Genomic DNA, 27,711 nt, shown 5'->3' on the forward strand with positions numbered 1-27,711 from the left:
AATCTCTGCCTGTTTTACCCCTTGCAGCCTGGGCTTAATTCTGCTTTTACAAAATGTAGTTGCACTTGTATAATGTGCTTCTTTGAGGTAGATATGTGATTGGCGCTTGCCACTCTATTCTTCTACTAAGCATTGCAAGCAGTACCGTTTCCTTGGCTTCTTGCGTTCCAAGCTAATTTACAGGCATTTAGTCAGTTATGTATTTTTATCTTTACTTCATGGTTACGTTCTTCGTGCTTCAACGTTGTTTCTTCTTTTAAGTGTGTCGCACCATTATTCATAACTTTTCGTCTTGTGTGTCAATCTTTAGCCGTTGTTTTGTTCATCTGTGAGTCTGTCAGGGCCCGTGTGTCGTCACCACTTGCCTTTCATTAAGGCTCTATGGGTCTCTTCGGGGACAGTCTGCAAGTAGTCTTCATTTCCTGTTAACTGGTGGTATGGTTGTCTCACTAGGTACCTTGCAGCCCACGGTTGTCTGGTTATTGGCGCTTCAATAGGTATACATGTCCTTCTGATGGGTACTGGACAGAGCCCCACCGTGGCTCTCTGTTGGTTAATTTGCTCCTTATACGTAATATATCTTGGCGAGTATGCTTCTGGCATCTCGACATGGGTGGCTGGAGTGCAGGCCATATTTGGGACCTCCTCTACAAGGCATATGATCTACTGACATTAGTCGAGGTACACTGACATAAGGCGCAATCTACTAGCTGGCCGTACAATCTATTAACCAGAGATGTTGAATACTGAAAAGACGCATGGTCCAGTGGCAGGAGGTGTGGTCTAGTGGCGGGTGGTGCTGTGTAATGTAGTATACTGCTAAAAAGTGGCAAACAATGTGGTCCACTGACATTAGGTGTTGTGTACCGGTAGAAAATATGGTGTAGTGGTTGGATATGTAGTCTAGTGGCAGTTATTGTGGTATACTGGCAGGAGGTGTAGTCTACTATCAGGACGTGTGATCAAGCGGCAGGCGGTGTCATGTACTGGCAGGAAATATGGCCTAATGCTAGGAGTTGTAGTCTACTGGAAAGAGGTATCATGTACTGGCAGGAATTATGGCCTAGTGCTAGGAGGTGTGGTCTACTGGGAGGCGGTATCATGTACTGTCAGGAATTGTGGCCTGGTGCTAGCGGATGTGGTCTACTGGCAGGAGGTATCATGTACGGGCAGTAAATATGGCCTGGTGCTAGGAGGTGTGGTCTACTGGCAGAAGGTATCATGTACCGGCAGGAATTATGGCCTAATGCTAGAAGGTGTGGTCTTTTGACAGGGGGTATCATGTACTGGCAGGCAAAATGGCCTACTGCTAGGAGGTGTGGTTTACTGGTAGGAGGTATCATGTATCGGCAGGAAATATAGCCTAGTGCTAAGAGGTGTGGTCTACTGGCAGGGAATACCATGTACCGGCAGGAAATATGGTCGGTGCTAGGAGGTGTAGTGTACTGGTAGGGGGTATCATGTACTGTCAGGAAATATGGCCTAGTGCTAGGAGGTGTGGACTACTGGCAGGGGGCATCATGTACCAGCAGGAAATATGGCCTGGTGTTAGAGGGTGTGGTCTACTGGCAGGAGGTATAATGTACAGGCAGGACATATGGCCTAGTGCTAGGAGGTGTGGTCTTTTGACAAGGGGTATCATGTACTGGCAGGAAAAATGGCCTAGTGCTAGGAGATGTGGTTTACTGGAAGGAGGTATCATGTATCTGCAGGAAATATGGCCTAGTGCTAAGAGGTGTGGACTGCTGGCAGGGAATATCATGTACCGGCAGGAAATATGGTTGGTGCTAGGAGGTGTAGTGTACTGGTAGGGGGGTATCATGTACTGTCAGGAAATATGGCCTAGTGCTAGGAGGTGTGGACTACTGGCAGGGGGCACCATGTACCAGCAGGAAATATGGCCTGGTGTTAGAGGGTGTGGTCTAATGGTAGGAGGTATAATGTACAGGCAGGACATATGGCCTGGTGCTAGGGGGTTTGGTATACTGGCCGGAGGTATCATGTACAGGCAGGAAATATTACCTGGTGCTATGAGGTGCAGTCTACTGGCAGGAACTATCATGTGCCAGCAGGAAATATGGCCTGGTACTAGGGGGTGTGGTCTACTGGCAAAAGGTATCATGTACTTGCAGGAAATATGGCCTAGTGCTAGGAGCTGTGGTCTACTGGCAGGAGGTATCAAGTACTGGCAGGAAATATGGCCTGGTGCTAGGAGGTGTAGTCTATTGGCAGGAGGTATCATGTAACAGCAGGAAATATGGCCTAGTGCTAGGAGGTGTGGACTACTGGCAGGGGGCATCATGTACCAGCAGGAAATATGGCCTGGTGTTAGAGGGTGTGGTCTAATGGCAGGAGGTATAATGTACAGGCAGGACATATGGCCTGGTGCTAGGGGGTTTGGTATACTGGCCGGAGGTATCATGTACAGGCAGGAAATATTACCTGGTGCTAGGAGGTGTAGTCTATTGGCAGGAGGTATTATGTAACAGCAGGAAATATGGCCTGGTGCTAGGGGGTGTGGTCTACTGGCAAAAGGTATCATGTACTTGCAGGAAATATGGCCTAGTGCTAGGAGCTGTGGTCTACTGGCAGGAGGTATCAAGTACTGGCAGGAAATATGGCCTGGTGCTAGGAGGTTTAGTCTATTGGCAGGAAGTATCATGTAACAGCAGGAAATATGGCCTGGTGCTAGGGGGTGTGGTCTACTGGCAAAAGGTATCATGTACTTGCAGGAAATATGGCCTAGTGCTAGGAGCTGTGGTCTACTGGCAGGAGGTATAAACTACTGGCAGGAAATATGGCCTGGTGCTAGAAGGTGTGGTTTACTGGAAGGAGGTATAATGTATCAGTAGGACATATGGCCTGGTGCTAGGCGGTTTCGTATGCTGGCCAGAGGTATCATGTACAGGCAGGAAATATTACCTGGTGCTATGAGATGCAGTCTACTGGCAGGAACTATCATGTGCCAGCAGGAAATATGGCCTGGTACTAGGAGGTGTGGTCTAATGGCAGGAAGTATCATGTACCAGCAGGAAATATGGCCTGGTGCTAGGAGTTGTGGTCTACTGGCAGGAAATATGGCCTAGTGCTAGGAGGTGTGGTCTACTGGCAGGAGGTATCATGTACTGTCAGGAAATATTGTCTAGTGCTAGGAGTTGTGTTCTACTAGCAGGAGGTATCATGTACCAGCAGGAAATATGGCCTGGTGCTAGGGGGTGTGGTCTACTGGCAGAAGGTATCATGTACTTGCAGGAAATATGGCCTAGTGCTAGGAACTGTGGTCTACTGACAGGAGGTATCAAGTACTGGTAGGAAATATGGCCTGGTGCTAGGCGGTGTAGTCTACTGGTAGGAGGTATCATGTACCAGCAGGAAACATGTTCTAATGTAATGGTAGGAGTTGTTGTTTATGAGGATGTCCCCAGTGGTTCCACCATCAAAGCCACCCTTTCTATTCTGTGAGCTCACTGAGATTTCACGTCTGTTTCCTGACAAATCAGATTCCTGAATGCCCATTTAAGCAGGCAGGTATTCTTTATATTGATTATTGTTTCAATATGTGACTTGATATTTGCACTTCAGGTGTCCAAATCTCTCTTCCTGGTCCCAAACTCAATTTTTGGGCACTTGAATGCATTTCCCTCTCTTTGCCTAATGCTCTTTATTGGGCAGCTGGAACAAGTCCTCCATCATGTGAACTATCAAACGTAAAGAGTAGTGAGGAAGCCTCTCCTCCATCTTTTCCCCGCTCTTCCTCGCCGGGCAACTGGCCAATGCCCAACAATCAATTCGGATCTGCAGTTTGAATGTACACATTTCTGCAGGGTCTTAATGAACATTAGTACCCGGTGAGAGAAAATCAGAATGCAACAAGCATTCTGATTGGCTCTCGCCGGGTCATTACCCGGCCGAGAATCCTTCGATTCTCGGCCGGGATTCCAGCGGCCTTGTCCTCGGTGGGGGCGTGGCAGCCCCTCAGCCAATGAGAAGGCTCGAAGCGGGGCCAGCCCCACTCTGAGCCTCCCCACAACTGAGAAGCTGCCTTCACCCCCGCTGGGGACTCGGGTAAGCTTTTTCTTTTTCCTTCCCTCCCTTCCTCCTCCCTACCCCACTTACCTTTTTGCTCCAGCGTCCCCGCTGGGCAACGATAGCAGGCTCCAGCAGTGTGGAGACTCGGAGCGGGCCATCCCCGCTCCGCGCCTCCACACGGCTGGAGGCTTCCATCGTCCCCCAGCGGGGACGCAGGTACGTTTATTTTTTTTTTTCTTCCCCTCCCTCCCTTCCAACCTCCCAACCCCACTTACCTTCTGCTTCTTTTTTTTTCGGGAGCGAACGCGCTGGGAACACTTGTGTTCCCAGCGCGTCCGCTCCCGATGGCCGCCATGGAAAGGGAAAACAGACTCCGTTTTCCCTTTCCCGGTGGCCATTTAAAAAAGAAAAAAAATAAATAAAATTCTGTTTCGAAACGCGGCGAAACAGAAAACAAAATGCCATTAGCACCCCGGTCCACCCCGGTCCAACAGACCAACAGCACTTTATATAGAATAAAATATACATTCAATATCACCCACCCTGTGTGGCTACTCATTTATCGAAGTATGCAAGGCTTAGTTTAGGTGTTTAAGAACAGACTAATTCAGTGACTCACCCCCTGAAGTGTGCCTGAAATAAACCTTTAATGAGTCTAGCAATTATTGTATAGAATTCCAGAAAAACACATTATTTGGTATTCCTATTCTTTCTTATTTAGGGTCACTGCTGAAAGTGTTAGACTTGCGGAACCCGTGTTCATTTTATTTTAAGAGGCCTGAAAAAGAAAGCCAGCCACTCCAGAAGCAAAGAGCCACATGGGTCTGGCCACAGCCCAGGAGCTTGCACTAAAAAAACTTTAAAAAACAACTCTTGAAAGCTTTTTTTTTTATATGGGTAGCAGGGAGACCAGAGGGGTAGCAAAGAAGACCGCAGGGGTCGCAGTTGCGACCCCTGACAACCCCTAAATGACGTCCCTGGGTCAGTCCATGATAATGGGATTGTATCCTTCGGTGCAATTCCCGTCCGTCTTGCCAACAGCACATCCAGGCAACACCCATGTATATGAGAGGCTGTAACTGCTAATGGCTAAATATCATGCACCGCCATTATTTCACTGAGCTGTTTAGCGTCTGTATCCAATGGGTCTTAAGTGCCAAGGACGAGTACGCTTGTTCTTTTTGCATAGACTTGCATAATAGCCTGCCACTTAAGGGGCACTGTTGCGCACACGGGTCTATCGCTCCAGATAGAAACCACCATTTTCACCTACTTTTGGTTCAATGAGGAGGTTGAATGAAGGACTCTCAATAAATGTACACTTTTAAAGAAATGGTACCAAAAAAAGGTAAGAACATAAACTGCAGATGTCTAAATGCCACCCCTCATTCAGCAGGCACTTTATCTCCGCAAAGGAGCAGATGAAGAAGTTCAAACTAAACCATTTAGGAAAATAAACAAGCATTTCTTAATCTAAAACTCTTAGAACCTCCACCATATTGATTGCGGTCACCGAGGGCGTTCCAACCACAAAGTGCATTGAGGCCATACAAATGGGGAAAGAGCGCTATATAAATAACCAAATATAAATATCTTGAATACTTTTTCAGAGTGTCCTCTTTCCGTTTCATGATGCTGCCGGTTAATGTCTGGAGCATCAAATGCAGTCCAACTGTTGACCCATTGATTTCTGTGACATCACAAACAGTACAATGTAAACAGACAAATGACATCATCACACATACCACTGGCATTGGAAACATGATTATCTAAACAGATAATTGCAAAACAGAGGGGGGTCTGGGAAACTCTCTACCAGCACGAACACAGCCCATTGACTTGTTCTTGGGTGGATGGCCCCTGGAAGAGTCTCAACCAAGTCTTTAGCTGACTGTTCTTTTCACAGAGAAGAAATTTCCCCGCATATCAGTCTTTGTCCTGCCCAGGGGCAGTCCAGCACCAAAATGCTAGGCAATTCTCCTCCGAACAAGAGTTCCACAACAACCCCATACACGTGTTTCAGCCTAGTTGGGCATCATCAGTGAGGTGAAGCTGTGCCTCTCTAAGAGCAGTGAGCAAAGGGTCCACATCTGTTTGTCTGGAAAGATCCTGGAGAAAGGGTCCTAACAACAACACACTAGATGCCTACAAAAAAATCCACCCATGAATACAAGAAACTTATCACTAATGCCAAAGCCACACATTACAATAAAATAATTATAAATGCTAAATCCAATGTTGGTGAACTGTTTAAAATCCTATCTGATTTTCAGGACCAGCCTCCACCTTCCAATAACTTAACTAAAGACTCTAAATGGTGTCAAGACATCCACAATACTTTCCTTTTGACAATTGACTCTCATAAAGACAAAATCAATAAAGCCCTTAGAAACATAACACAACCACTGCTCACAAAAAATGCCAAGCACCTCAATAACAATGAAGATAAAATACTGCAGTTCTCCTTTACCCACTATTCTGAAAAGGAAGTGCTCATGGGTGCTCGTGCTCAAGGAAGATCCTAAATCTACTTCCTGCCCCAGTGACGATTGCCCCACGAACATTTTCAAAGAATCGACTGCCTTGCTAATACCCTGGATCACCAAGTTGATAAACGTATCTTTTGACGAAGGTGTGGTACCAGATGTGCTAAAATCAGCTTGGATAACACCCTTACTGAATAAAGAAAATTTAGACCCCACCAATAAGGATAATTATAGGCCAATAACCAACGTGCCTTTTATACTGAAGATACTGGACAAACTGGCCTACAAACAACTCCAGGCTCATGTTGAAGAACACAAGATCCTCGGCACTCGACAGTCGGGTTGTAGGGCTCGGTATGGTACTGAAACAGCCATGCTCGACCTTGAATCCACACTGGCGAGCATTGCTGACAAGAATCAAGCCGCACTACTGATGCTTCTTGACCTTTCAGCAGCCTTTGATCTGGTAGATCACAGCTTACTAGTGACATTGCTCAGAGAGGTCGCAAATTGTTCCGCGATGGCATCTAACTGGATTGCCTCCTTTCTGGGCCCTCGCATGGTTAAAGTTTGTGTAGGGAGTCACCCCTCCACTCCTATCTCTCAAACCTGTGGTGTCCCACAAGGCTCCTGCCTGTCGCCACTGCTTTTTAATTTGTACATTTGCCCTCTCTTGGACCTCTTAAACAAACTTGGTGTTCAGTATACCAACTACGCAGATGACATACAGGTGGTCATACAGCTTAGTGGTTAGTACAGAAATGATGTTGAGGCCATCAATAACATCTACAAAGCCATCCAGGATTGGATGGCTTGTAACTCTCTAGCCTAAACAACAATAAAACTGAACTAATGATAGTATCCTCCAAGAACACCCGGAGCAAACTAGATACTGATTACTCCAACTTCCTTATTGCAGGCAACATCATTACAGTCCAGAGGAAGGTAAAAACTCTGGGAGTTGTCTTAGATGAGGAATTATCCATGAAGCCGCATTTCTTTTACATCAGGTCTAGCTGCGGACTGATCAATAAGTGAATCAATTACATCTGTACATTTCTAACAGCCGAAAACTGTGCTCTTCTATCCACAGCGTTGATAAATTCCAGACTGGACTATTTCAATAGCCTTTTGTCTGGTACTACTGCCGCAAATATCAGATCCTTACAAGTGGCCCAGAACAATGCTGTGAGGACCATCTTCACTCAATCTGGTCACTCCCATATCTCCATCTTCAGGAAGAAGCTTTATTGGCTACCAGTCAAACATCGCATTACACATAAAATGCTTACTACGACACATAACTACCTCTCTTTCAGCAGTCCCTTCTACTTGTCTGAACGCATTAACATCAAGAGCAATGGAAGAAATCTTCGTTCATCCTCTGCCACAGTCCTTGCTTCCTCCAGATTTAAGACCGCACAATTTGGAGCCACCACGCTTGACGTTCAGGGCCCTCTACTTTGGAATGCTCTGCCGGCAGGGCTATGACAAATCAAAAACTACCTCCTATTTAAAAAAGCCATAAAAACCTGCCTTTTTAACATGGAGTAATCCTTATGACCCTTTCTGATCCTGCTTGCTCTCTCTTGTTGTCCTGTCTATGTCTCTGTTTTTAGTGCGCCCTGAGGCCTACGGGCATTCGACGCTTTATAAGAATTAAAATAAATAAATAAATAAATTCCCCCGGTAACTTAGGGTGAGCCCCAAAGTTACTCGGTATGCAAAACAGAGGTGGGTCTGGGAAACTCTCTACCAGCACAAACACAGCCCATTGACTTGTTCTTGGGTGGATGGCCCCTGGGAGAGTCTCAACGCAAGTCTTTAGCTCACTGTTCTTTTCACAGAGAAGAAATGTCCCTGCATATCAGTCTTTGTCCTGCCCAGGGGCAGTCCAGCACCGAAATGCTAGGCAATTCTCCTCTGAACAAGAGTATCACAGCAACCCCATACACATGTTTCTACCTTGTTGGGCATCATCAATGAGGTGAAGCTGTGTCTCTATAAGAGCAGTGAGCAAGGGGTCCATGTCTGGATTCCCCATGTAACTTAGGGTGAGACCCAAAGTTATTTGGTATGCAAAAGAGAGGGGGGTCTGGGAAACTGTCTACCAGCACGAACACAGTGCATTGACTTATTCTTGGGTGGATGGCCCCTGGGAGAGTCTCAACCAAGTCTTTAACTCACTGTTCTTTTCACAGAGAAGAAATGTCCCCGCATATCAGTCTTTGTCCTGCCCAGTATCCCACGTGTCTATGACACAGACAAGCATGAGAATGTAAACAGATAATTGATGTCATCACACATGTGCATGGCGTCACCAGTGGCGGAATGTAAACAGATGTGTGATGGCAGTAAGAACAGGTGTGTCAAATCAGCAAAACAAATTCTAACACACTGTTGTCATTTCTGTTTACAAGTACTTTATTTCCTTTTTCATGACCGTCTGTCGTAGGGGTTCTCAGGATGGCGGCTCGGAGCATGCGCAAGCTTTCTCCAGAACAGTGTGTCTGGGGTTTCCTGCTCTTAGTCTTTTATTGCATGCTCTGGTACTAGAGATACTTTCCCCAAAATGCAGCATCGAATCTCTTCTCTCTGTCTAACTCAGAACATTTGGTATATGGACTACAGTTCCCATAAATCAGTGTCTATGCTTGCCTTCGGGGACTTGACACTTTGATGCTTGATCTCCAATTTCCAGAGTTCAGTGCGTGGGCTCGCCTACTCTCACAGTCTTTATTACACACGTTGCTACTTGATCTATAATCAGGCTCGGACTCACCTATAGGGCAATGCCGAAACACAAACAAAAACTGCTGGTGTGCTTCAATTTTTTGGTCAAAGTGGGCCACTCTTTTGGCCAGTGTGGACATGTTTGATGAGTTACTTCACTATGCAGCTGGTAGTTTTTAACAGTGTTACTGAATAAATATTATTTAAAATGCACAATTTGCATCAGATTTTATCGAAAACCTCCTTCTCGGGTACTAATCAAACAGCGTTGTAAAAGAAATGAATTGGAATAAGCAACTGTGGGCCACTTTTTCATTGGTACTCGAGACAATGTTATGCCCCAGTCCGACCCTGTCTATAATTCCAAGAAATCAGTGTCTGGTCTTGCCTAAATGAGTGTCTAGGCTTGTCTAAATCAGTGTCTGGGCTTGCCTAAATCAGTGTCTGGGCTTGCCTAAATCAGTGTCTGGGCTTGCCTAAATCAGAGTCTGGGCTTGCCTAAGACATTCTGGCTCTTGAACCTCCTCCCAATGAATTCAGTGTCTGCACTTCCCTTTGCTTTATTTGAGCTTTTCTACTTGAACTACAATTCCTATAATTCAGTGTCCAAGTTCTCACTCTCACACTGGTCAATGGATGCTTTGGTACTTTGACTAACAAGCCGCATCAGGTCCAATTTGGCTACCCGTCGTTCCAGGAATTCACTTCCACTTGGCCTGGTCCTCGTACTTCTAATTAAGGCCCGGATATCCCACTGCGCACTTACCATGCTCTCTGGGTATGAGTCATGTCTTTCTAGCACTCTTTGGTGTCAGCTCCAGCATTTCTTACCCCTTAACCCTGAAACCACCAGTCCGCAGAACCCCTACAACAATGTGTCTTCTCTGACTCAATCTGCCCCCTAGGACCAGCCCATCCAAAGCCTGAGCGTCTCTTGCACACAGCACTGTTAGGCCCCTCTCTGCTCTCCCCCTCTACTGTGACTCTTCCCTTTCACCTCCTTCTCAGGCTTTCCTTCCATTAGCATGCAAGGAGCAGGACTCAGCTGATCAGGTTGCTAGGAACGCAGGCTGTATATTTGTCTGTCCAAGACCACCATTACTCGCAGTCTGAACGCAGTGCAAGCATCTCCACTTTTCAAGCCCTCCCACTTCCAATGCCTCTACCACCTGTAGTGTCACATGGGGGGGCTAGAGGCTCTGTTCTAATTTTTAAAAGAAAAAATAAATACTTACCAGAGCCTCCAAGGAAGCTGCGATGCTGAGCTAAAGTCCTTCTACAATGTTCATGACACCAACACAGAAAATTGACTTCAGCAGTCCAGAGGGGGCTTCCTCTGTGGCTCTCTGGTAAGGAAACATGTTACGATGTAGGTTTAGGGTTAGAAATAACCACTCTGGAGCCTTGTTTAGTTTTGGTAGCTTTAGTGAGTTCATAGGAACACAGGTAAGTACATAAGGAATAATACAGGATAAGTTCATAGGATAGAAGCATCCACCGGTCCCCCTTCTCTTTGGCTTCAGTTCTCAACTGACTCTCTGTTGAATCAGAGCAGCTTCACACAATAACATTCTACAGCCAACACTCCATATTCAACACTTCAAGCCCACACACACTATCAGGGGATGACCAGAATAAGTAAAACCCAACAAAACACGTCCTTTTTTTGAATTTCGAAAGAGTCCCTATTAACCGTGTGTGCACAATGCAGAAGCTAATGGCAGGACAACCCGAGGCATCGGGCAACCGTGCTGGTAATCCATTGTGATCCGTTATGGGACTCTCACCATTAGTAGGACATTGCATGGCCTGTTCTCATTGGTCGTATTGGGTGACCGATCTTCGACTCCTCCTCACTCCCAGAATTCTAATGATCTGACCTTTGGTCACATGGTCCAGTAGAGCGAGGTAATAAAACTCAACAGCCGTCTTGTATTCCATTGTCATTTTTCCTTGGAGCTGTTTGGTAAGAGGCCAATGTCCTTTGTTGCTTTGATTCATCAGTAGTAACTGGACATTTAATTAGTTCCACTTGTGATCTACTCGCTATGTGGCTCGCCAGATGCTTTGGACTTTGAAGTAATGGGGTTCTCATCTCAGGCTCATAAACCACGCTGGAGTCAGGAGGTAGGTTAGAGGTAAGTTTATTCCTGACTGTGAGCACAGGTAAGTCAGAGGATAGAAACACTGAGACATGCACCACAGCCAGTACAGCAACTCCAACTGTCACTGTAGGAACCCATAGAACCCAGTCACACCAACACGCCAGGTTCCATGTGACATCACCATCCTGTATCTACACACAGATGCCAATGTGACTTCACCATCCTGCATCCACACAGATGCCCATGTGACATCACCATCATGCATCCACACAGATGCCCATGTGACATCACCATCCTGCATCCACACAGATGCCCATGTGACATCACCATCATGCATCCACACAGATGCCCATGTGACAACACCATCCTGCATCCACACACAGATGCCCATCACAACACTTCTCCCTCCCTAATAATCAACACAAGGAGAAAATCCACAACACTACCAATCATTTCTCACACAATCCATGTGTGGCCAGCAGGCAGACCAATTAAGACCAACAATAACATTCCCTGAACCTGTGCATGCCAAGCAACCCCACACCACAATACCAACACACCGTAAATGTCACACACATGCGTGATGACCCCATGAAAACCCTGTCATGCTATGACCGCCTAAACATGCACATGCTCCAGCGAGTGAAAACTGGAACATGCCTTGATGGCCACCACAAAACCTGATAACAGGAATGGCGAACCTGAACATGCTCAAGCTCCAGAGAAAAATATTGAAGATTGGAACTGGTATGTCTAGATGTGAAAACCAAGACCATGGCAAACTAAACTTGAAAATGCACAAGCTCCAGAAAAATTAAAAACTGGAACTGGTATGCCTAGATGAAACCACCAACTCCAAACGGAAAGTTCAAAAGCAAATGAATGCAAACTCCAGCTAAACTACCCACTAGAAACACATGAAGCCCAGAGCCAAGCTCCAACTACCAACTGGAAACACATCCCAAACATACCAACCTATCGGCGCTCACACCGACCTATCGGAGCTCACATCAACCTATTGGAACTCACAACTCACCAACTCAGATCCAACTACCAACTGGAAACACGTCCCAAACAAACCATCCTATTGGAACACACAACCTATTGGAACTCACAACTCACAACCTACCAACTCCACTCTCTCCATTAACATTCCACCAACTACAAACCCACACACACAAAATCCAACCCACCAAGCAAACCGCCCAATGCGTCTACCAGTAAGCAGGCAAACAACGCAGCATGAAAAATGCCAAGTACAACACAACCTGAACAAGTCCATGACCCGAGTCTGACGTTTGGAAAAGAAGATAGAGGAGAAATTGCTTGATGCAAAGCACAAAAATAATACCAACCCGACAGCAGCTCACTGCAAAAACACCCAGGACCCACTCGACCATCCCGAACCCCGCAGCACTGCACTGCAACAAAACTCAGGACCCACCCAGCCATCCTGAACTCCACAGAACCTCACTGCACAACCACATAATACCAAGAATACCAACCCGGAAGCACCACGCTGCTAAAACACACAGTACTGAAAACACCAACCAGGCAGCAGTTCACTGCAGAAACACTCTGGACCCACCTGGCCATCCTGAGCCCAGCCACCCCTCACTGCAAACCCCAAAACACTCAGAACCCACACGGCCATACGGAACCATGCAGCACCTCTACTGCAAAAACCCTCAGGACCATCCCGAGAAATGCACCAAATCCACCAGGGGAAAATCCCCTACGAACAATACACGAGACATAAAAACATGCAACTACATGTAATGTGCTACACCTCAGAACACAAACCAAAATCGAGTGACGGCGCTTGAATCCCAGCGCTTACCCTGCACCCTCAAGTCCAAAATGGTTAAGACAAGAACCAAGGTCCAATGCAGAACCCGTGCACCCCCGCACCCATGTCCACATAAGACCCAACAATTCCCGCACATCCCAGCACCCACGTGTCCACATTTCCCCCTAAAAAAGAAAAACAATGTCACAATACAAAACCGAGTGAAAACCAAAAGTAAAATGGCCCAACGTATCATTCCCTTGGAAGAAAATGCCCCAAAATGTCTCTGTGCACCCCCGCACCCACAAGTACAGAAGAAAAATATACCGTATCCTGTATGCGCCCCTGCCCGAGAAAATATGTCATAAACAGAAAAGGCCACAAACAGAAACACAACATTTCAGATAACATGCTGTTAACAACACTTACCTGCCAGCCCTGCTAGCCTACCACTAAGCCCCTGAGCCCACAACATAAATCAAACACCAGTTAACATGACAGGCCTCCAAAACAACTCGTAAGCTCCTTACCCCGTTCCAGCATTAACTGCCACCTCACTAGAGACGCTGCGACCATAACGCTCCATAACGCCATGGTGCTGAAATAACCCTGTCCCGTATGCAGCTCCTCTCTGAAAGAGCGTCCCCCCCTCATCCAGAGACTCCTTCCGGCTGCCGTAAACTGCTCCCTGCGGAGAGTCGAAACCAGCACGGCACACGCGCCGCGTTCCACCACAGCGCTGTGGTCCACACCGCATAGCAGCAGTGTACCTTGGGGCACGGGAGAGGTCAACACACGACGTCCGGCAATGGACACTGACACATCTCTGTTCCGTCCAACTTCCTCACAAGCCGCCGACATACACTAGCCCAAAGGCATGTCCCCTGCACTCCTGGCCGCCTTTCCTGAGCCTCTCGGCTCATACTCACCGACACTGCTACTAGACTTGTGGCTCCCGGGCTCGACCTCCATCCTGCACGCGCCTCTGCTTCCGTGGTGGGTGCTTCTCCTTGACAATAATCTGCAATCACACCACCCAGTGCTCTTCTTGCCTTCTGACACTGGTTCCTGCTCCCTGTTGGGGGTCTCTGGGTGCCCCCACGCGTGCCCGTGAGCCCCTCCACCCACAGACCTCAGGCAGGACACGTCTGTGTGTTTCGGGCTCCCCGGTCGCTCTGTCGCGGCCGGGAACGCCCCGTTTATTTAAACCGCACGCAGCGATGTGCAACGTCACGTCTCCGCATGCGCGTCCCCCTCACGGGGCAACACCACACTCCTCCTTTTTCCGGGAGGAACAACAATAACACGCACATCTAACTATGGCACTGCACACAACTTAAACACTGAAACTTCAGAGCCCATGCCCGCTTTAATATCAGCCTCCCGGGTCCCCTTACTCCGGAACACTTTCAATCGGCCCCAGCACATAGTCTCCGAGGTAGGCAGGTCTCCCTCGCCCAGCCCTCTGGGGGTACCTCCCGCCTACCTCAGCCGCAGGACTCCCCGCTGTTCCGGTGCCTCGATCCGGCGACCCCACGATCTCCCCCCGGGGGGTATCTTCATCCGGGAGGTCCATCACATCCGGGTCCGGCGGGAGTTCGGCTCGAGAGTCCCCGAGCTTCTTAAAGAAGCTCACATTCCTAGTGACGGCCGACTTCCCGTCCGAGGCCGTCACCATCGACCTTTTCACTGCAACCACGTCCAGAGGCTCCGGCTCATACGGGAGCGAGAGCTTCCCATGAGGGTGTCGATTCCTGATTAGCACTTCGTCACCCGGCTCCAGCCGCTGCGGGCGGAGGCCCCTCCGGACGTTCTCTTGTAGTGTCCTTGCCTGTCGTTCCGCTTCCACCCGTTGGTCGTCAATCACACCGGGCTCTTTTTCATTTACCTCCGGTAGGAGGCCTCGGGGGCACCTTCGGAATAGCACTTCTGCCGGGGCAACCCCCGTCGAGGCGTGTGGGGTGGTGCGATACACCCTCAAGAACTGGTATAGGGCCCGCTGGAGTGGCTGGCCCTGTCCCTGGGCTATTCGGAACGTCTTGTTCAGCGTCCTCATCAGCCGCTCCACGTCCCCGTTCGCGCGGGGCCACAGCGGGGACACTTTCCTGTGGGACACTCCGCAGCTCTCCAAGAACTCCGAGAACCGGGCGCTCTGGAACGGGGCCCCATTGTCCGAGCATAATGTCACGGGAAACCCATGGGTGGCAAAGATCTTCTCCACCGCTCCCACCACGTGTTCAAAGGCCACCGACTCGACGAACTCCACCTCGGGGTATCGGGAATATTCGTCCACGATGGCCAGGAAGTGAGTGCCCACGGCCGTGGACCCAAAGTCTGCATGTACGACCTCCCACGGCCGGGTGCCTCGTGGCATCACTTCGATTTTGGGCTCCCGCTGGACCGGAGAGGCAGCCTGGCACCACACACAGGCCGCCACGAAGTCGTCAACCTTTCTTTCTAACTCAGGAAACCACACCTTCATCCTCAGTCTCGCCTTTGTCTTAGCGGCTCCTTGGTGCCCCTGGTGCGCCAGCTTGATGACTTCGGTAACCTTGGAGCTGGGCACCACCAGGCGATCGCCCCGCAGCAGCAGGCCTGACTCCGTGAAGGACAACTCGTCCTTCACCTTCCAGAGTTGTTCGAGGGTCACTTTGGCCTCCTGAGTGCGGCCCGCCACCAACTCCAGCACGGATTTCCAGGACCCCGACCGCATCGAGGTCCGCAGAATCCTGAAGCACTCGTCATTGGCCGCAGCACTCTCCAGTTCAGGTAGTGGCATCGTGTTGGGAGTGGCACCCTCCACCACCATTCTGACGTGATCGTCGGCTTCCTCGGCACCCGAGTCTTGCACTGGGCCTCCGCCGCCCACCGGGTGTCTGGACAGATAGTCAGCCGCATTGTTGGCACCCGGCCGGTAGATCAGGGTGACCCCGTACTCCAAGAGGGCCAACATCCACCTCTCCATACAGGCAGGCAGCTTCGACGATGATCCGGCCATTATCGGAAGTAGCGGCTTGTGGTCCGTCACCACTGTCACCGGTCTCCCCAGCACATACAACCGAAAATGCCGACAGCCCCATAGGACCGCCAGGGCCTCACGTTCTATTTGTGAATACCGCTGTTCGGTCTCGGAGAGGGCTTTGCTGGCGTATGCCACCGGCCTTATGCCCCCGTCTCGGCCCACTTGCGTGAGCACTGCACCGAGGCCGAATGGGCTCGCGTCCACCACAATCTCCGACTCCAGGGCCGGGTCAAAGAAGGCCACGGTGTCGTCGGCGGTCAAGGCGCCCTTGATGTCTTCAAACGCCGACTGTTCCAGCGGGCCCCACTGCCAGGTCGTATCTTTCTTTGTCAGGGCCCTGAGGGGCTCCGACCTGGAGGCCAGATTTCTGATGAAACGCCCGCAGTACGTTACCATCCCCAGGAAACTCCGCACATCCGATGCCGACTCAGGGGCCCGCGCCGTCTTGATATCCTGGACCTTCCGGGGGTCCGGCGACACACCTCCCTCTTTGAAGATGAAACCAAAGAATTCAATGGTCGGGCGGAGGAATTCACATTTGTCCTTGTGGAGGGTGAGCCCCAGCGACTGTAGCCTCTCGAGGGTCTTGGCAAGACGTTTCAAATGGTCAAGCTCTGTCCTCGCAAAGACCAGAATGTCGTCACTAATGTTTAAGACGCCCTCCAGGTCTGCGAGGGCGCCCCGGATGATGTTTTGAAATACCTCGGCTGCCGACGACACCCCGAAGCTCAGCCGCTTGTATCGATAGAGGCCTCTGTGCGTAGTGAACGTAGTCATATATCGGGACTCAGGGTGGAGGACCACTTGATGGTATCCGGCTCGCAAGTCCAACTTGGAGAAGAACCGGGCCCCCTGCACTTCGGCAATGATGTCATCGATGGTCGGGGTCAAATGACGTTCCCTCCGGATGGCCTTGTTGGGCAGCCTCATGTCCACACAGATCCGGACAGAGTCCGGCTGTTTTGGTTTCCGTGCCACCACAATAGGGGACACCCATGGCGTAGGGCCCTCCACTTTTTCGATGATGTCCAGGTTCACTAGGTTGTCGAGTTCCTTGTCCACCTGTTCCCTTAGATGAAAAGGGACCCGCCTGTGCTTCAGGGCTACGGGCTGCACTGACTCATCGATGTGGAGCCTCACGGAGTCTCCACGCATTCTCCCGATCCCCTTGAAAATGGCAGCATACTTGTCCAGCAGATCGTGTATGTCCTCTAGGTAGACGGAGTACGCGAAGCTCACAATGCCCAGAGCCTCCGCTGCCGCACAACTCAAAAGGGTATTGGTGCTAACAGGAGTTACGTAGAAGCGGGCCTTGATCGTGGACCCGTCATGCACCACCTTAGCGACGAACGCCCCGTCCAGTGGCAGAGGCACTCGCCCCCCAAATGCGAAAATGCGGGCTCTCGGCGTCGCCAGCCTCGGTGGTGGGCTAAGCGTGGCATAATGTCCTCTCGCCATCATGTTGACGGATGCACCCGTGTCGACCAGCACCGGGACCGGCGAGCAGTTCACCTCCACGACACATCTCGGTTGTCTCCTGCTTTCACCCCTTGAGTACCTCCATGCTGGAGGCGAAGAAGATGTTTTCCTCATCCTCCTCCTCAGCCTCTTCCGCCGGCGCCTCCTCTTCTGCCTGCTCCACCTGGGCTACATTGGGTGGTCGGTTCTGGCGAGGAGCCCACGGTCGAGGCTGACCTCTCAGGATCAGCACAGGTAGGGTCGCCCTGCACACCCTCGAGAAGTGGTCGGGTACCCCACAGCGTCCACAGATCTTTCCTATCGCCATGCACTCGGACGAGTGGGGAAGGTCATAGCCGCACTTTTGGCACGACTCCACCGGTTTTCCTGCTCTGTCCCTGGGAGCCCCACCGGGCCGCCGCACCCCTCTGCCGCCTCGCCAGACTGCGCACACCTCCTCCGGTCGCGCCGTACGGGATCCAGCTTCCATTTTGCTGGCACGGGCCTCGGCCACCTCATGACATCGCCCGAGCTCCAGGATCCGGGGCAGGGTGAGGCCGGGTTCCCTCAGGACCTGTCGTCTCAGTTTCCTGATGAGCACGCCTGGATCAGCATGGTCCTCATCATGTCTTCCGCATCCCCCCACGCACACCCCTGAGATAGTCGGCGCAGGCGACCGTAAAAAGTGTCGAGGGTCTCGTCGTCCTTCTGCCTGGCCGACAGCATGACAAACCTCTCATAGTCCACGTTGGAAAGGGGGATGAAATGTGCGAGGAGGGCGGCCTTGGCTTGATCATAGGAGTTATCCGCCGGAGTTAGTGACTCAAATATCTCCTGTACGGCGGCACCGGCCGAATACAACATCGTGGCCACCATACTGTCATTGTCCGTCACCTGGGCCGCCCGGAAGTACATGTCAAGTCGGCCGATCCATCTTCTCCATCGGGGGCCCAGGCTGGATGGGGGGCCCGCCGTGTCAAACTCCGGGATTGGCTGTAGGGCCGCTTGCGCCTTGGCTTGGGCCATCGCCAGGGGTGGTGGTTGATTCGGGGGAACAGCGGCACCACCCGCGGGTCTCGGAGTCTGTGGAGGATTCTGCCGAAACAAGTCTGCTAGGCCTTCGTCCTGCGAATCCTCCGAGGTCGTGGCAGCCGCACCCTCCAGGGCGCCGAAATCACTCATAGGCCCAGGCGCACAGGCACCCTCGTTCCAGTGCTGAGGGCCGCAACCTGGACCACACCCCGCACGGCCACCACCTTCGTGCTTACGAAAGATTGCACGAAGCCTTCTTGAGCCACGTGCTCAAAAGATAGAGCAGAAAAATGGAGCGGGCTGAGAAGGCCCAGCCGCCTCAGTCCGTCTCCCAGCTACCACACGACGTTATGAACCGACAAATCGGCCAAAACGTCAAAACCCAGGCATGGGCTTCCAGGTTGGGCTGACCGCCATCAACCTAATCCAAAAGTGAGGCTCGGATCACCTTCCAGCTCCCGACCGGAGCACCTGGAAGATCCGCAGCCACGTGTGCAAAATGGCCGCCAGCCGCACGTATGGTCCGCGGCCACGGCGTGAGACGGAACGTCCGCGGATCTTCCACCGAATGAAAAGACCTTCCTGGACGGCTCCCACGGCCGGGCCCGGGCATCCAAGACACTCGTCGCCACTGTTGGGGGTCTCTGGGTGCCCCCACGCGTGCCCGTGACCCCCTCCACCCACAGACCTCAGGCAGGACACGTCTGTGTGTTTCGGGCTCCCCGGTCGCTCTGTCGCGGCCGGGAACGCCCCGTTTATTTAAACCGCACGCGGCGACGTGCAACGTCACGTCTCCGCATGCGCGTCCCCCTCACGGGGCATCACCACACTCCCCAGCAGTGCCTGCGCCGCCCGGCGCGTTGAATGCCTCGTTCAGCCAACTGAGAGTTGCCTTACTAGTGCAGGGCCGTCCTGGCCTGCCAGCACCCAGAAACCACCACACGCCACCCGGCGTGGTCCCTGCCTCCAGCCGGCTCCTCCTGAGGCAGCAAGCCTTCTTGGGCCCTGGACACCAGCAGCACCACTGCCTGCCCTCCCTGAGCTTCTCTTCATGTTGCTGATGGTCCTGGTCACTCTGCTTGGACTACCAGCCCTGACAGTCCTTCAAGGCCACCCTGCTTGGGCCTCGCCACGAGCAGCTGCCGGACTTCAGGATTCTCCGGACCAACTCCTTATGGCCCACAAGGAACTGGCCCCTACCTGGATGGATGTCACACCTGGAGGGCAGTACTTCATCCCCTGCCGCCCCCTCCCAGCAGCCAAGGCATCCTCATTGCCAGTGATGTGATGGGGTTCTCAGGCTCACACATAACGCTGGAGTCAGGAGATAAGTTATAGGTAAGTGTATTTTGGACTATGAGCACAGGTACGTCAGATGGTAGAAATGTTGGGACTTCCACCCCAGCCACTCCAAACGCCACTCTAAGAACCCATAGACCCAGTCGCACCAACACTCAAGGTTCCATGTGACATAACCATCCTGAATCCACACACAGATGTCCGTGTGACATCACCATCCTGCATCCACACGGATGCCTATGTGACATCACCATCCTGCATCCACACACAGATACTCATGTGACATCAGCATCCTGCATCCACACACAGATGCCCATGTGACATCACCATCCTGCATCCACACAGATACCCATGTGACATCAGCATCCTGCATCCACACAGATACCCATGTGACATCACCATCCTGTATCTACACACAGATGCAAATGTGACATTAGCATCCTGCATCCACACACAGATACCCATGTGACATCACCATCCTGCATCCACACACAGATGCCCATGTGACATCACCATCCTGCATCCACACACAGAGTGACATCAGCATCCTGCATCCACACATAGATACCCATGTGACATCACCATCCGGCATCCATACACAGATACCCATGTGACATCACCATCGTGCATCCACACAGATGCTCATGTGACATCACCATCCTGCATCCACACACAGATACCCATGTGACATCACCATCCTGCATCGACACACAGATACCCATGTGACATTAGCATCCTGCATCCACACACATATACCCATGTGACATCACCATCCTGTATCTACACACAGATGTCAATGTGACATTAGCATCCTGCATCCACACACAGATACCCATGTGACATCACCATCCTGCATCCACACACAAATACCCATGTGACATCACCATCCTGTATCTACACACAGATGTCAATGTGACATTAGCATCCTGCATCCACACACAGATACCCATGTGACATCACCATCCTGCATCCACACACAAATACCCATCTGACATCACCATCCTGCACCCACACAGATGCCAATGTGACATCAGCATCCTGCATCCACACACAGGTACCTATGTGACATCAGCATCCTGTATCCACACACAGATACCCTTGTGACATCACCATCCTGCATCCACACACAGATACCCATGTGACATCACCATCCTGCATCCACACAGATGCCCTTGTGACATCACTATACTGCATCCACGCACAGATACCCATGTGACATCACCATCCTACATCCACACAGATGCCCATGTGACATCACCATCCTGCATCCACGCACAGATACCCACGTGACATCACCATCGTGCATCCACACAGATACCCATGTAACATCAGCATCCTGCATCCACACACAGATACCCCTGTGACATCACCATCCTGTATCTACACACAGATGCCCATGTGACATCACCATCCTGCATCCACATCCTGCATCCCATTACAACAGACTTCAGCTTCCATCAGCCCCTCCCAGCATAGTGCGGGCGGTTAATAGGAGATGCAGTCTAGAGGGCGGATCAATGGGCAGGGGCGGTCAAACGGTCGGAATTCATTCTGTGGAGAAATTGTTGAATTCTTGGGAAAATCCGCCTACTTCACCAATTTCACCATTGGAGCGAAATTGACAATTCCGTGTCGTTTTGAGTGATTTTTTCCCAAAATATGAGCAAATTAGCATCCGCCAAACATTTTGGCTTCGTATTTCCTGAAATTTTTTAGGCAGAAGAATGACATTTCGGGTGCCCAAAAGAGTTTACGCTCCACCGGCAAAGCACAATTGATTTTCGCGGGTGAACATGTTTCCCACCCCTAATAGTGAGTAACCATGAGGGACACTTTGCCACGCAGTAAATGTAAACAGATAACTGACGTCACGCCACATGCATTTGACTCCACAAACAGCAGCCCGTAAGCACACAAGTGGTTCATTCATACATGCAGCGCTTTGGGGGTGAGAGAAATCGAGGAGGGGCTGGAACGAGTGGGCGTGCTGATAATGTTAGTACTCCTCACCACCAGTCGATAAACATTAGCAATTAACTGACGAAATAGCATAAGTTAGTGGTCAAATACATCTTCCTATGCCATAAGTAGATAGATTTGGGCACTAAGCCATATGTGTTTCTATGTCTTTTGTGTTACTGCGTCCCCTCACTCGCATGCTAGCCCCAACATTGGGAGCATTGGGAATATGAACGCTCCAAAGGAGGATAATAAGGAACAAACTTAGGGCCTTTAGTAGCCAAAGCATGGACGAGGGACATTTACAGGTAGTGAAAGCAAGTTTCTTTGACTGCTTGCAAACAATCCACCTTTGCACTTTCAGATTCTGAGGTGCGTGGGCGACATCTCCAGGGATGACTATTTGGCGATGTAAGAACGTTTGGAAGACTGCTGGGACTCTGACCCGTCTAGCCCTGGCCCACTTAAAGCCCCGATAACATAACAAACAGTAGCACGTAAACAAATCAACTAGGCTGGATTGTTTGCTATTTGCCTTTCTGCTAACAGTGCTTTTTCATCAGACACGTGTTTCCAGCATTTTAACACAATAGCAGTGAGACAATCGGAGCAGATGTTCTCTGACATGATGGAGACAATGATGAAAGATGCGTTCTGAGCCCTCGCGCATCGCCTGGGGCCCTGTAGCCGCAACCCCCCTTCACTATGCGGCTCCAGCCATGTGAAGTGGAGGACTGCGGCTGCCAGAGCACTTCAAAAACTCATTTGTTTCTACCAGCCGCACCCAGGACACCTAGCGCCATCTTCCCGCCATCTATCACTGTCAACTGTTTGCGCAACTGGTGCCCTCCTCGGCTGGACGTCATGCCACTCGGCGAACATGTCGAATGCTGGCCGTCAGCAGCTGGGTGGCATCCAGCCTGAAAGTTTCCATCTACGAGGCTATTTCACGCTCCGGCGGCCGCTCTCGAGCCCAGGGCCCCTGACCCGGAAATGTTTAATAGGAAAAGTGCCCATTACCTGCGCCCGCTGCAATCACCGCCTGGTCCCGGTGGGAATCGATCCGGGTGTTCTGTATCACACACAGAATTTGCAAATGTTCTGGTTATGTCCAAGGCTTGCTGTGTTCATCGGGAACCTCAACACAAACGGGAAACAAGCCATCATCTCACTTAGCAGTGTTTCCCAGCCACCCACTTCCATTTTTAGCAGCTGGAGTTTAAGGCCGCCTCACTTAAAGGACACTTTTAAGGTTTATGCTGACATTTCAAATGAACCCTCAAGCCAGAGTCCACTTCATGATCCAAAGCCCTTTCAAGGATATAATTTGGGGTCTCCCTTGCTACCCATATAAAAAAAGCGGGGTTTGTTTTTCATTTTTAAATGTAAGCTCCTGGGCTGTGGCGAGTGCCATGTGACTCTTTGTTTCTGTAGAATTATTAAAGGTTTGTTTCATGCACACTTCACCGGGTGATTCACTGATTCTAGTCGGTTCTTAAACCCTTCAACTCAGCCTTTCATCCTGCTGAGGTCGATAAATGAGTACCAACACAGGTTGGGTGATATTGTATGTATATTTGTTCTATGTAAAGTGCTTAGGCGTAAGTGCTATATAATAACACATCATTATCATTTGGCCTTGGACGTCTGCTTGCATTCCCAGTAATTTTGTAATATGTGTCTATACACACTGATATTAACGATACATATGGTGAGCCATTCTCGTATGAAATGTATATCACATTATAGTGATATACTAACCTTCTTTTTTGTAGTGTACTTAGGAATAATGCTATGTGATGCCACCTCCTGTTTTGTCAAGGGGTGACAGGCCGTGTTCCACCCCTTCCCGTGATGTCAATTCGGAGTGGGGTCAAATGACATCACTTTCTGTGATGTCATCAGAGGTCACAGGTTGTGTGATGTCACTTCCGCTACCCGTGGCATTTTGGTGAAATTACTTCTCTGCCTTGGGCAGGCAACTTCTCCAACGGAGTACTTTTGGATAGCACAGAGAGGGCCGCTTACAATTAAACGTAGGTGTTAATCGCCTTAACACTGCCCTTTTACACTTAGTTTTGCACAAAGTGTAAAAGGACGGCAGCATTGACAGTAGATCCCTATGAAATCGGCTTGTGTTTGTTGGGTGTCCAGCTAGGACTTGAACCTGCAACCATGAGGTCAACAGAGAGCCACACAGTGCATGTCTTAGCCCACTGAGCCACTGAAGCAAATATCACGGGCGTGCTGATTACAAATCAGCCAGGTGTAAAAGCCTCGGCCCCTATTAGACTTGCACTGTTGGGTGAGAAGGTTTGATCAGCGACTTTAATGTTGCCACTTGAAACCTTAACCCAGATGGTTGGATCTAGGGGGGGAGCCTACTGCAGGAATATGTGGCCCTGCCAGGGGCATAGCTTTGTACGAGCATATCCAGGGATCAGCTACACTATAACTCTCTGCATAATCCTGTTAGGAAGGGGAAACTGCTTAACATTGCATACCACGCTGAGGTTTGAGCCCATAACCTCAATATTCCAGGTCACATGTGGAAAAAAGGCTGAGACGGGAACATTCCTACATATTATTATTTTTATCCCGGTATAACCGGAATTTGAAACCTAGTTGAAAATGTATTCCTGTGATGGATAAAACGCAGGATATGCAGCAGTATTTTTAAACAATTTGTGCGAGACCTGAGCAGCCACAAGAGGCCAGGGGTCCAGTCACTATGACAAAAGAGTTCCTCAAACCTTCTGTTCTCCTGCACTGACCAGCAAGACATGTGACCCTGGCCATACACATTCCCTTAAAGGGGCCATGCACATGGGAGGGTCACCCATCACACTCCTCCTTTTTCATAACAAACAAACAAACGTGGCTAAAATCTACATGCGTCCCGCCTGTTACAGAACGACACACTACTTTCCACTTCAGACCTTGCGGGATAACCAAATACTAAAATGTAACACTAACACACACTAACCAATTATAATCATACTCCGCGGGTGACAGTCGCGGTGGGGGAGCTGCCGGTGGAACATAGGCAGCTCTCCCCCATTTTACGAGCCACTTTATTCACCTGGGGTTCGGAGCTGCACCTACTGACAAAACGCCGAGGTCGGCGGCTGGCTCTATGCATACCTCACAACTGTGGGGCCACCTCTTCACCCTATTGTTCTTTACTGAGACCACTTTAAGCATGTGACTACTATGCAGGTTCACAGCAGCAAACACACAGGATTACAGAGTCCTCTTTAAGCAATTGCAGGGCCGCAGGATACCAGTTCGTTTTCTATCAGCGTCTGTTCAGGAGTCACTTCCCGGGTCCAGGTCCAGCGAAGGTACAGTTCACGGCCGGCAAAGCCGCACCTGGCGGGTTCCAGGGGCCACATCGGCATAATTCCCTGCTGTACAGAGCAGAGGGACACCGGTCACGGGCGTCCACGCTTCTCCACGGGAGGTTGGTGGGGCACGGTGCTGTTAATCGGGCACAGGGTGACAGAACATCACTTGCCCCCTCTCCGGCGATGTTCCCCAGTCCGGAGCGTCTCCCCCCCATTAGGAGCACAAGAGGGCGCACAAGCACTCATTCTGAGCTGCAACCCATTTCAAGCCTGAGGTACTGATTCCTGGGTTTGGGGTCCAGGGCTGCCTGGTTCCCTGGTCAGACACCCGTATTCCGAACTCCGGGGTCCTGCCTGTATCTCCCCTCCCCCAACACCGCGCTGAGCCAGGACTCTCGACTGCGTGGCATGCAGGGTGTCTCCAGTGACCCGCAGTTAGGGCCCACCAGTTGGCAGACAGGGTGTCTCGTGTTCTTCTGGCACCAGGCCGGGAGACGACCACCTCTCTGCTGGTTGCCCTTCCATTTTTCTTTGCTGTTGCAGTGCACCCGTCCTTGTCTGGCTGGCACCGCTGGGATCGATTGGCGTCGCCGGTGGGTGGTGAGAGCCACCCTCCTGGATCATCTGACAGCACCCAGAGCCCCCTCCTCGGAGTTGGGGGCCCCACACTTTGTTCAGCCCTGCGGTACCCAGAACGCCGGATGCCCCGGTACCCATGACTGCGACCCGTGAAGGCATGAGGTGAGAGTTTCATGTTGGCCATGGTGAGGCCATGGTTGGTGCTGGGTCGATGCCATGCTTCAATTGTTCAGGGCGGTCATTGGTGCACAGAGTCATTCGTCCATTCCGTGCAGCACTCTGGGCACTGCACTAGTGATGAGGTACATGATGCGCAGAGTGCAGCACGCTCAGGTGCACTGTGCCTGGAGCAATGCTGTGGTGCTGGTGGGTCAATTCTGCCCTGTGGCCAGTGTCGGCATGGCATATGTGATCACTCACATTCCTCTGCATTGAATGGACTCATCCCGGCCTGCCCAGTGCACCGCTTCTTCATGGGAGTGTCAGGGTCCCCCGTGTTTGCTGGTCCGACCCCATGGTGGTTGGGCTCAGTGGACCGTTAGGTATCTCCCCAAAACCCACGCTGGCCTGGTCCTTTGACCTGATGGCAAGCCGGGAGGTGTTGGTAGGCAGGGCCACCAACTCCTTGGTCCTCAGATGGTCTGATGGGGGACCTTTGTGGCAGGGTGTCGAGGCCACTTGCGGGGCCGGCACGTGTCTTCCATGTTAGGGTGTCCTGTTTTCCCCATGGCACTGTCACTCCAGTGTACATTGCACAGGGCTTGGGATGCAGAAATGTCGCAGCTCGGGGTTCCAATCCTCACACGGTGTAAGTCCCCTGGCCACCACGGCTCGTGTTGTGCACTGCCGCACTCGATCAACCAGTTGCTACCCATTGTGCCCCAGGTCACTTCTTTAGGCAGAAGCGCACGCCCGTGGCAGTGGGACACACGTGACAGGGCGATGCTGGTGATGTGGCACTGAGGGTAGAGCGGGCAGCCACATGTTCCTTGTTCCGCTCTTCTCGCATGGATGTTGGAGCCCTTCTTTGTTGACTTCGCTGGGCTGGGCTCATTGAAAAGGGCCCTTTATATCCAGCTCATTAGGCCCACCGCCTGCGGCATTCCAGGCCCTGATGACACCAATGCCAACGTGCCTTGCACTTCAGATCTTGGATTGGAAAAACTCTGGGCTCGTAGTTTTACATTATTTAACTGCCCCCTGGCCCGGGATCCTACTAAGGCCTCTATCATCACCGTTCCAAACACAGGATTGCTAGATTGTTCTCATCGCCAAACACTGCAGGGCCATGTTTACACTTTCGCTTCTCCGACCCTCTGGAGCTGCTGGGATTTGCATCTATCTGCGGCCCAGGATCTCGAAGAGCAGCAGGTTCTTTTTCTGTCCCTCGGACACAGAGCTTTCCTGCTTTCTCACCTCCATCCTGGCCCAGGCTGACATCGAGCGTCAGGCACCTTCCCAGCTCTGACATAGAGCGCCTTCCATTCACCCTCATGCGGCCCGAGATCACTGTGGGGACACCAGCACATCGACACTGCAGGGGTGTGCCGAACCAGCATGAGGCGCTTCCTATTCACACTGCCTTGCCGGCCAAGTAAGCTTGTTGGATGATGGGTCCGGGATCTTTGTACAGCGACATGTTCTTGGTTCTACATGGCTGTCCAAAGCCATTTGCTGTTGTCGCCACCTGAGCACAGAGTGCGCAGAGGGCCATCGCCATCACCTCCTGCTCCGACAGGGAGCGCCTCAAAATGTGCTTCTGGGTGGCCTGGAATCGCACTGCCAGCGGCCTGGAAGCTTCCAGCGGACAGCAGGTGTTTCCGTCTGCCGAATGCACGGCGCCTCCTTACCGTAACCGCCGGCAAACCCAGGT

The sequence above is a fragment of the Ambystoma mexicanum genome, chromosome 11, assembly GCF_040938575.1.
Source record: "Ambystoma mexicanum isolate Mex_15411 chromosome 11, UKY_AmexF1_1, whole genome shotgun sequence".
Lineage (NCBI taxonomy): Eukaryota > Metazoa > Chordata > Amphibia > Caudata > Ambystomatidae > Ambystoma > Ambystoma mexicanum.